Genomic DNA, 10,868 nt, shown 5'->3' with positions numbered 1-10,868 from the left:
ACAGTTCCTCCGCCGCTTCAACGAGGAAAGGCACAAGGCTATAGGTGAAGAGGTCGCCCGTTTGTTGGCTGCTTGGTTTATTGTTGAAGTTTTTCATCCAGAGTGGTTAGCTAATCCGGTGTTGGTTCTTAAGAAAAACGGCACTTCGCACATGTGTGTGGACTACACAGATTTAAACAAGGCTTGCCCTGCAGATCCCTTTGCTCTCCCTCGCATTGATTAGATAATTGATGCTACGGCGGGTTGTGACCGTTTGTGTTTTTTGGATGCTTACTCTGGTTATCATCATATCAAAATGGCAGTTAAGGACCAGGAGAAGACAACCTTTATAACTCCCTTTGGAGCCTTCTGCTATGTTTCCATGCCCTTTGGACTCAAGAGTGCCCAGGCAACTTACCAGCGATGTGTTCAGAATTGCCTTCATAAGCAAATTGGGCGCAATGTCCATGCGTATGTAGATGATATTGTGGTCAAATCCAGAAAGGAGGAGACGTTGATAGATGATCTACAGGAAACTTTCGACAATCTCAGGGTCTACAAGATGATGCTCAACCCGGAGAAGTGTGTTTTTGGTGTCCCGACAGGCAAGCTCTTAGGCTTTCTGGTTTCAAACAGAGGCATTGAGGCTAATCCAGAAAAGATTGCAGCGATTACGTCCTTGGCTAAACCGGCGTGTATTAATGATGTGCAACGTCTGGCCGGCCGGATTACAGCCTTGAGCCGGTTTATCAGCCGCCTTGGAGAGAAGGCCATTCCCTTATATCAGATGCTCAAGAAAACGGATAACTTTGTCTGGAGTGAAGCAGCTAATAAGGCGTTTGAACATTTGAAGAAACAGCTCGTGGAACCGCCCGTACTGGCAGCACCGATTGATAAAGAGCCCTTATTATTATATGTGGTTGCTCATGCCTGGGCTGTCAGCGTAGCCATTGTGGTAGAACGCAAAGAGCCTGGCAAAGAGTATCCGGTTCAACGGCCGGTTTATTATATCAGTGAGGTGCTTATTAAATCAAAGCAGAGGTATCCGCATTGGCAGAAACTGGTGTATGGGGTGTTTATGGCAAGCCGGAAGCTCACACACTATTTTCAGGGCCATCTTATCACAGTAGTCAGTTCAGCTCCTCTGGGTAACATCATTCAAAACAGAGAGGCAACCGGCCGGATTGCCAAGTGGGCCATTGAGCTTGGACCCCACGGGCTCAGATATATACCCTGCACGGCGATCAAGTCCCAAGCACTCGTAGATTTCATCAACGATTGGACGGAGCTACAGGCACCTGAGGAGAAACCAGATAATACATACTGGACTATTCATTTTGATGGGTCTAGACAGCTAGAGGGTTCGGGGGCTGGAGTGGTATTAACCTCCCCACGAGGTGATAAGTTTTCTTATGTCCTCCGTTTAATATTCCCTTGTACTAACAATGCAATTGAATATGAGGCTTTACTCCACGGTCTTCGGATGGCTAAAGAGATGAATTTGAGCCGGGTGAAGTGCTTCGGCGATTCAGATCTAGTGGCTCAGCAAGTATTTGGCACTTGGGATTCTAAGTACCCGCTCATGGTTGCATATCGGCGAGAGGTGGACACAGTGGCTGGTCACTTTAAAGGTTATCAGGTGGACCATGTAGACCGGCGGAAGAATGAAGCGGCGGACGCTTTAAGTCGTCTTGGTTCCCAACGTAAACCGGTTCCGCCCAATGTCTTTCTTGATGTGTTGCACAATCCGTCAGTCAAAATACCAACAGAAGAGGATTTGGATGTTCCTGATCCGGAGGCTCAATTGGTGGCAGCTTTGCGTGCCATACTGGATGGGATGATCCCATATCTGGATTACATGAACCGGGGCGAGTTACCAGTTGAGGAAGCATTGGCCCGATAGATAATCCGGCGTTCCAAGTCCATGACCATACTCAATGGGGAGTCACATCGTTACAGTGTTTCAAGAGCGATTCAACGATGTGTTTCTCCTCAAGAAGGTTACGAGATTTTGCGAGAAATTCATGAAGGGGATTGCGGTCATCACGCCGGTTCAAAGTCGTTGGTTGCTAAAGCTTTTCACCATGGTTTTTACTGGTTGACGGCGCATGCTGATGCGGAGGATTTGGTCAAAAGATGTGATGGATGTCAGAAGTTTGCCCGCCGTGCGCATGTTCCGGCTCAAGAGTTGCGGATGATTCTAATTACGTGGCCGTTTGCCACTTGGGGGCTGGATATGGTTGGACCCTTCAAGCGCTCCAAGGACAAGAAGACCCATCTGTTAGTAGCAGTTGATAAATTCACTAAATGGGTAGAGGCAGAGCCAGTCAGCAAGTGTGATGCAGCCACAGCGGTTCAATTCATCAAAAAAGGTGATATTCCGGTTTGGCTTTCCACATAGCATTATAACAGATAATGGAACTAACTTGTCAAAAGGAGAGATGGAAGAATTCTGTCAACGTGAGCACATCCGGCTTGATCTAGCATCAGTGGCTCACCCCCAATCTAATGGTCAAGCGGAAAGGGCAAATCAAGAAATTCTGCGGGGTATCAAACCAAGGCTTATGGTTCCCTTAAAGCGGATGCCGGGTTGTTGGGTCGAGGAGTTACCTTCTGTGTTATGAAACATCAATACCACACCCAATAGGTCTACGGGTTACACGCCTTTCTTCATGGTTTATGGAGCAGAGGCGGTTCTTCCTAGTGACATCCGTCATGATTCGCCCCGTGTGGCAGCTTATGTTGAAGCTGATAATGAGAAGGCACGTCAGGATTCTCTGGACCTGTTGGATGAAGAGCGGGATCTTGCAGCAGCGCGTTCAGCGATTTATCAACAAGATCTTCGGCGTTATCACAGCCGCCGGGTTAAAACTAGAACCTTTCAAGAAGGTGATTTGGTACTCCGGCTCATCCAGGATCGGACTGATATGCATAAGTTATCCCCCCCTTGGGAAGGACCTTTTGTGGTCAGCAAAAATCTGCACAACGGATCCTACTACCTCATTGATGTTCGAGAGCATGAAGACTTACGTCAATCGGAGGAGGAGACAAAGCGGCCATGGAACATAGCTCTCCTTCGACCTTACTATACTTGAAGCCATCAGCTTTTTCACCTGTACATATTTATGACAGTGTATATACCATATAATAAACCGGAGCCTCTGTTATAAGCAGGGTATCTGTTCTTTCTTATATCATATGTGTGCTTTTACAAGTTAACGGTCAAAGCGGAGTCTTTGTTAAACCGGATTTAGCAACTGCATAAAGATAAAGAAAATCACTAGGGGGCTTGGTCATGTTTGAACCATAGCTACACCTCTTGATAGGCATTTCAGTCACGCAAGGAAAAATTTGTGGAGCCAAAGAGAGTATTGTGCACTATACAAACTCAAACATAGGCACACGCTGAGCATCGCTCACAAAGTTACTTGGGGGCTCTTTTTTGCAAAGCAACAAAGAGTTTGAAAGGACCCTCGTAATTGGCTATCAAGCCACGGCTTGGAAACCCGGTGTATTCACCTAAAACCCCGGGTTAACCTGCCTTCATCAAGTAAGCCACTCCTATCCAGGTAATCCTGGTATGACCCATCGAACGCTTGACAAGTCAATCATTTACAGACCCTGAACTTGTCATAGTTAAAATGGTGATTGGTTAATTGGAGGCCCATCTTAAAAGGCTTTGTTAAATGGTTTAACTCAGAGGCCTGGCAGCCCATGAAAAGCCTCGATTTGGAGCCTGGCAGCTCGTAAAAAGCCTCGCATATTTTCCTATTTGAATTTTGTTTGTTGACAATCATAAGTATTTTTTGTTAAACCAGCATCCTTGATCCGGCTTGCTTTCCAACCACCAGTTGTTGGCTCATGATCAGTTATAAACCGGTGGTCACTGACCCGGTATGGTTTGACTAGATCACCAGTATTATGATGAAAATCCGGTAGGTATACCGGTCCGGTTTAATAGATAGACCGGCATTATGAAAGATGAGATTATCAAACGTATCGGGATGGTGTTAAACACCTTTTCTGTATGCACGTTTGCTCACTCAAGGAGGTATGTTCTGTACATTATTTTTTGTACAAACACTTGATTATTCAGCTCCAGTACTATATACTTCTTGGATATTATGACATGTTTAGCGGTAAACCGCTAGACACTTTTAAGTTTTTTGTACCCAGGAAGGCAAGTCATCATAGATTATGCATAAAATATATCCTGAAGGGTGGCACAAATTGTCACAAAGGGCTACGAAGCATGCTCGATGGCATGGCAGATAAACAAAGTTTCAGCTATCCTATTACATGAAGCTTTAAAGCGGCTCAACAGTGCCATTGTTTTTCACAGTAGCCATATAAACCGGCAACCGGATCAAGACTCTTCCTCATGACGGTTTGACGGTTGCGGATCAGTTGGTGCACGCACTTCTTCATCCCTCCCCAGCCGCTGGAAATCAGCCGTTGACCAATTGATTCCGGTTAAGGCTCGGAATACTGCTTCTTCATGGATAAGATCAGAAGGGTTAATATCAGGGGCATAAGTGTGCTTACGAATCGGAGGCACAAGTTCTTCGACTTCATGGATCTCGGTCGGCTGTCTTTTCCCTTCTGCATCATAAAACGGTTGAAAATGGGACAAATTGGTGTCTTCAGCTAATTTGCTGGCCGCTGGCCGCATCTGTTTGGTCAACCGCCGAAGATCATCATTATCAAAGTTTAAACCGTCTTCTTTAACACTTGGATACCCTTTAATGATATCCTCTGCTTCAAGATCTGGAATCCAGGCCTTGGCTTGAATAAGGGCAGTTAATGCTCCGGCTCTTGCAGCGGCTCTCTTCAACTCGGCAATACGCGCCGGTAACATGCCCAGCTTCTCAAGGGTTTCCTTAATCAATGTTGGCGCCGGTTTGTTATAGGCTGCTGTACTAATGGCTCGCTGAGATCCAGAGTATAGCTGCTCAACCAATGTGTATGCCGCTTTGAGCTTCATCCGCATATCTGCACCAAGATGAGTGATCCGAGTTCCTGCCAACGTTTTTGTCAACATCGTGGTCAGTTTTAAGATTCATTGCCTGATGCAACGTACATAAGAAAATACTTACCAAAGATAGCAGAGGTCATAGCGTTGATTTGGCGCTTCAAACCGGCTAGTTCTTCAGCCACCGGTTTCAGGGCTTCCTCGGCATCTACGGCTCTTTTGGTCAAACCGGCTTTTTCGGTTTCCCATGCAGCACGCTCTTGATTGAAGGATTCTTTCAATTTTTCCATTCCGGCCAGGGCCTGGGTCAGCTCCTCTTTGGCTTTTGCAGCTTCGGCTTGTTGCGACTTCACATTTTCTTGGACGTCAGAGTTTTGGCATCTTTGCTTCTCAGTTTAGCCTGCAACATTGAAGGTATCTTCAACAAAACAACATATATATGCGCTAAGTATAAAGCATATAACAAGTTATACACTTCATACTTGGGGGCTAATGCTTATTTGCTCTCAAATACTACCTTCTACGTAAGTCTCCAGAACAATGCAAGCATTATCCTTGACACTTGGGGACTAATGTATGTTTGTTCTTAACTGGCGGTATGGATTAAAAACTAGATTAACTTGCCAAGTTAAACCGGCCTTTGGGGGCTATGCTACAGAATGTTATCTCATTTTCAAACATGGGTTTTATCTATGATTGAAGACACGCCTTGGCAAAGATTAATGATGGGATGCTTAAAGTGTTACAAAGACCCGGTTTATGATTGACAATCAGAAAACGGCTCTTGGGGGCTACTTGGAATAGTATTTCAGCTATAAATCAATGTGCAAGGGAGAAGAATTTACCTCATATCATTCTTTCATCAAATTCACCAAACCGGCTTCATAATCCCGGTTTGAGTGCAGACAGTTCAAGAAGCCGGAATGAAGCTCGTCAGCGTTAAGATGAGCATAGTTTGATAAGTCGCTGCTCCATTTACCTTTATCCCTGGCAATTTGCTCTTCTTTGGCACTATGCTAGCCAAAATGACGGCATGACCAGGAGAACTGTGGCCGGCTCCGGTAATAATAACATCATCACTTTGGCCTTCAAGATTTTGGGCGGATGATGATGGGATTTCAGTGTCTTTCATTGGATTAGCCCGGTTTGGTTCTGCCGGTTCAGCATCAGGGGCGGTGGGCTCAACATCTGTGGGTTCGTCAGTATGCTGGCCATCAAGGGGCGGATCATCAAAAGTTGTTTCAGGATGGAGGCCTTCCGGTTCACCTGTTTGCTCCGGTTCAACTCTTGGTTCTTCTTCTTCGGCAACAGGGTCTTCTGACGGATTGGTGACCCGAGCTTTCTTGCTAGGTCTAGCTTTGGCCCTACAAACAGAATAAAAAGGGTTAACATCCTGTTCAAAAGATATAGGGCACATTGAAAGGAAAGGTTTTTCTTAACTCACCCAGCCACAGTTTTCAAAGGGGGGAGTTGAGTTGTTGTCGATTCACCAGAAGAAGAAGGAGGTGTCACCTGATAATTTGAATCAGACGGATTAAGAGGCTGTCTGAAATAACCTGCCTTGGGGTAAGAATGGTCAGAAGTAGGAGAGACCTCAGACCGACATTTCCGAACCGGAGTATCAGGTAAACCGGTAGAGGTGACCTGTTGGCCACTGTGTCGAGTTGTCCGGCGGGCCTCATGTTGTTGAGTCTTCAAAATAAATGTTGGATCCAAGTGAGCAAGAGGATGAGAAAATCTTACTTTCCGGATTGTTTGGCGAGGTTTTTGTGTTGGCATAGAGTCTGAACCGGAGGAAAGGGTAATTACCTCTACGTTCTCAGCCTGACTAGATTCGGCCTCCTCTTGAGGAAGATCATTGTTAACAAGATGCATAAAAAGAGAGCCAAGTGAGTCAAGTTCTACCTCAGCTTCTGGGTCATCAGTATCATCATAAAGCTCCATATTAATCCGATCAGCCGATTTCTGCTTTGATGTCCGTTTTACGGCTTTGGTCTTCGGGCGGGTTGGCTTGGCCACTTTGTCTCCAGTTTGCTTTGCTGATTTCTCTATGGATTTCCATTTCCAGAAGGGGTCATCACCCTATACATATAAAGAAGAAGGATTACAGCTTGTATAAGTCAAAAATATTAGAGATGAAGAGGAAATGTAATGCTTACAGCAGGCGGTTTGTTCTTGGTGTAGAAGGGACTCAGGCCGGTTTGACTACAGACTAGTTCCAATTCATTCAGAATCTTCTTTACACCTTCAGTAACTTCTTCCTCAGATAATTGGATGTTGCAGTGGCGTTGAGGATCGTCAACCTCACCGGTATATTCGCACATTAAACCGGGGCGCCGGCTTAGCGGCAAGATACTCCAGGATATCCAACAGTGTACAAAATCCACACCTGTTAAACCGTTTTCCATAAAGGTTTGGAGCTTGGCAATTTGAGGAGCATATTTTGCCCTTTCTGAGGAGCTCAGGCATTGTGGCATTGGGTGAGTATTGGATAATCTATGATCTCGGAAGCCGGGGAGGGGATTCTCGTCCTCAGGCGAGGTGTCTCTGCAATAGAACCATGTTTGGTTCCATTCCTTTGGGTGGCTATGGTGTTTGGCATGAGGAAATTCCAATTCTTTCCGCTTTTGAATCGAAACACCACCAAGCTCTGTATTCGGGCCATTCACAAACTCTGTGCGCCGGTTTAAGTGAAAGAAATCCCAGAACAATTCGGCAGTTGGTTCTTCCTGTAAATAGGCTTCACAGAAGACTTGGAAATTGCATAAGTTGGAGACAGAATTGGGACCAATATCTTGTGGATGCAGTTGGAAGCTGGCAAGCACATCTCGATAAAATTTTGACCCTGGCGGCTTGAAACCACGGCTTATATGGTCAACAAAGATTACCACTTCGCCTTATCTTGGGGTTGGAGGATTCTCAGTTCCTGGGGCTCGCCATTTGATCTCAGTTTTCTTAGGCAGAGAGTCGATGCTAACCATCTCATCAAGTTGAGCTTCAGTAACCCGGGAACGAGCCCAGTTGCAGGAAGTGAATTGTTTGGCCATTGCAAAGTGAACAAACTAAAAATAAAAGGCCGGTTTATAAATTATGCATGATCATAAACAAGAGACAAGGGAGTAAGAAACGTACTGATATAATAAATGGTACAACTCGGAGACTAATATAATGAGAAAGAAGATAATACTAGCGCAGGATTGATCCGACACTGTTAAACCGGAGTATATTTGTGAAGGTAACATGCTCTTCCGGTTTATTAGAGGGATAATGGCATAGACTATTTATCCAATGTCAAATCGCTTATATTGGCGTGGGGAGAAACAGATCTCACAGTGATGTATAATACTTTCGGATCTAGAGATAAGACAGAAAAGCAAAAATAATTGGATCTTGAAGGGGTACAGAACTGAAGCAATTTTTGACAGACAGATCAGTTGTTTGCACATAAAGATTTGTGATGATCATGGTAGGTAAGCTACAGTAAGAGATGTATCAAGCATGAAGTGTCCATCTATTATAGGAAGAACATGGAAGAACAGCGCTGATGAACTTCGAAAGAACTGCGAGGAATATCGAAACCCTAGAACAGGTCTATGGTGAAAAAGCAGAGCTTACCGGAGCTAGTGAAGAAGCGGAAGGGCGTCGCAGTTCTCTGGTGCGTTCAAGGCGATGCAGCGGCCAAGGTCGGAGCAGAAACGATGGTCGACGGTGGCGGCGGAGTTCCAGAGGTTGAGCGGCGCGAGGAAGATGATGCGAAGAGGCACGGGGGGACGGTGAAAATGACCCCTCGGTCCTATTTATAAGGCGAAGTGAAAAATGGCAAGTGCGGGAATCGAGGAGTCCAAAAAATGGATAAGTTAATAAAGATGTCGCCTCGATAGCTGGATATATATTAAATGAAGGAAATCTCCGATATCAACGGATGGATGATGTCAGGACAGTTTATCGTAATTTTGAAGTATGACGTCACGGCGGTTTACAAGATCAAAAACGAAGACAAGAGAGAAGATTTTTTCTAAAGTGTGGAAGATTGACATGAACAAGTTCAAACCAATCTGGGGCCTAATGTTGGGGATATTACTACTGGAGGTAAACCGGCCTTGGGTAGCCGGGTTGACTCTTTGAAGATTAGAAGCCCATGAAGATGTAAAGATGCTAGCGCTTTACGGAGGGCCTAGAGGCGAGTACAATATGTAAATGTAAACCGGCCCAGTCATGTAACTTGTATAGTAAGATAGAAAGAGATAGACCGTATCGGATACGTTTATAAACCGGCTTCGGGACTCTGTAGCCCGGCGGGCGTCAACCTATGTATATAAAGGGACGACCTGGCCACGGTTTAGGGACACAGAACAACAACTCGAAAGCCAGACAAAGCGGATTCGCTCCCTGGCCTTCGAAACCCCAGCAATATCAATCACAACTAGACGTAGGCTTTTACCTTCATCGAAGGGGCCGAACTAGTATAAACTCCCGTGTCCCCTTGTCCAGTTTAACCTCTTTAAGCTAACCCTTCGCGATGGTTCCACAACTAAGTCCTTTCACGAGGACATCTGCCGTGACAAACCCACGACAGCGTGCCTAGTGTAGTCTACCTTCCGCTGCATGGTAATATGTTTGTTTCTATCATTTGTCTTCGAAACTTCCATGTTTTGAAGACTTTCATAAAAATTGCCTATTCACCCCCCCCCCCGTCTAGTCGATCACTAGCACTTTCAATTGGTATCAGAGCAAGGTACTCCCTTGTTCTGTGTGATTCGGTTTAACCACCTGGAGTTTTAGCTATGTCGACTGCAGGGATAATCAAAGTCTCCGCTGCGTGCCCAGTCTTTCATGGAACTGAATATCCCTACTGGAAGAATAAGATGCACATGCATCTTGAAGCCATTGATGTCGACCTTTGGTATGTCGTCAAGAATGGCGTCCCCAAGGCTGGTGAAGGTGTCACCACTGCTGATGTCAAGAAGTTCGTTCAACTGGATTCCACTGCCAAGAATATCATCTGTGGTCATCTGACCAAAGGACAGTATGGCCATGTGAGTGCTCTGGAAACATCCAAGCTAGTCTGGGACTGGCTCTGCAAGGTCAACGAAGGCGTCTTAACCCAGAGAGATCAAAGGATCAGTGTCCTTCGCAACCTCTTCAACCGCTTCAAGAGAAACGACAATGAGAATGTTCAGCTCACGTTTGATCGACTCACTGACATCACAAATGAGCTTCAAGCTCTTGGCGCTACTGAGATCACCAAGCATGAAATCATCAAGACACTCCTGAGATCACTTGACAGCTCGTTTGACACCCTAGCCCTGATGATTCAAGAATGCCCTGACTTCAAAAGCCTCGATCCGTCTGACATACTTGAAAGGCTCAACACACATGAGTTTCAGCTTTCTAAGAAAAGAGACATCTACGGTCCCAACTATGGACGAACTCGTGCTCTAAAGGAAAAAGTTGTTTCCTCATCTGAAGAAGAATCTGACTGCAATTCTGATGATCCTGAAGACATTGGAAAGGAGCTTGCTATGCTTGTGAAGAAGTTCTAGAAATTTACCAAGAAGAAAAGCTTCAGAAAGTCCTCATGATCCAGCTCAAGGAATGATGAAGCTTCTGCCCATGACTACAAGAAGAGAACATGCCACAAGTGCAAGAAACCTAGTCACTACATCTCTGAGTGTCCACAGTGGGACAATGAGAACAAGAAGAAGAAGAAGAAGAGCAAGGAATATGATTCTGACGACAAGAAGAACAAGAAATACTCAAAGTCTTCTTCCAAGTCTTCATCACACAAGAAGAGCTCATCTGGCAAGGCTCGTGCGTTTGTTGGCAAGGAAATGGATTCAGAGGAGGAGTCTGCTTCTGAGGAGGCGGAGGTGGAGTCTGAGGAGGAGTCTGATTCTGGCGTTGCAAGTCTGGCTAC

The sequence above is a fragment of the Triticum dicoccoides genome, chromosome 4A (genome assembly GCF_002162155.2).
Source record: "Triticum dicoccoides isolate Atlit2015 ecotype Zavitan chromosome 4A, WEW_v2.0, whole genome shotgun sequence".
Classification (NCBI taxonomy): Eukaryota; Viridiplantae; Streptophyta; class Magnoliopsida; order Poales; family Poaceae; genus Triticum; species Triticum dicoccoides.
The sequence above is the reverse complement of the archived record's forward strand: the minus strand, read 5'-3'. Positions refer to the sequence as shown.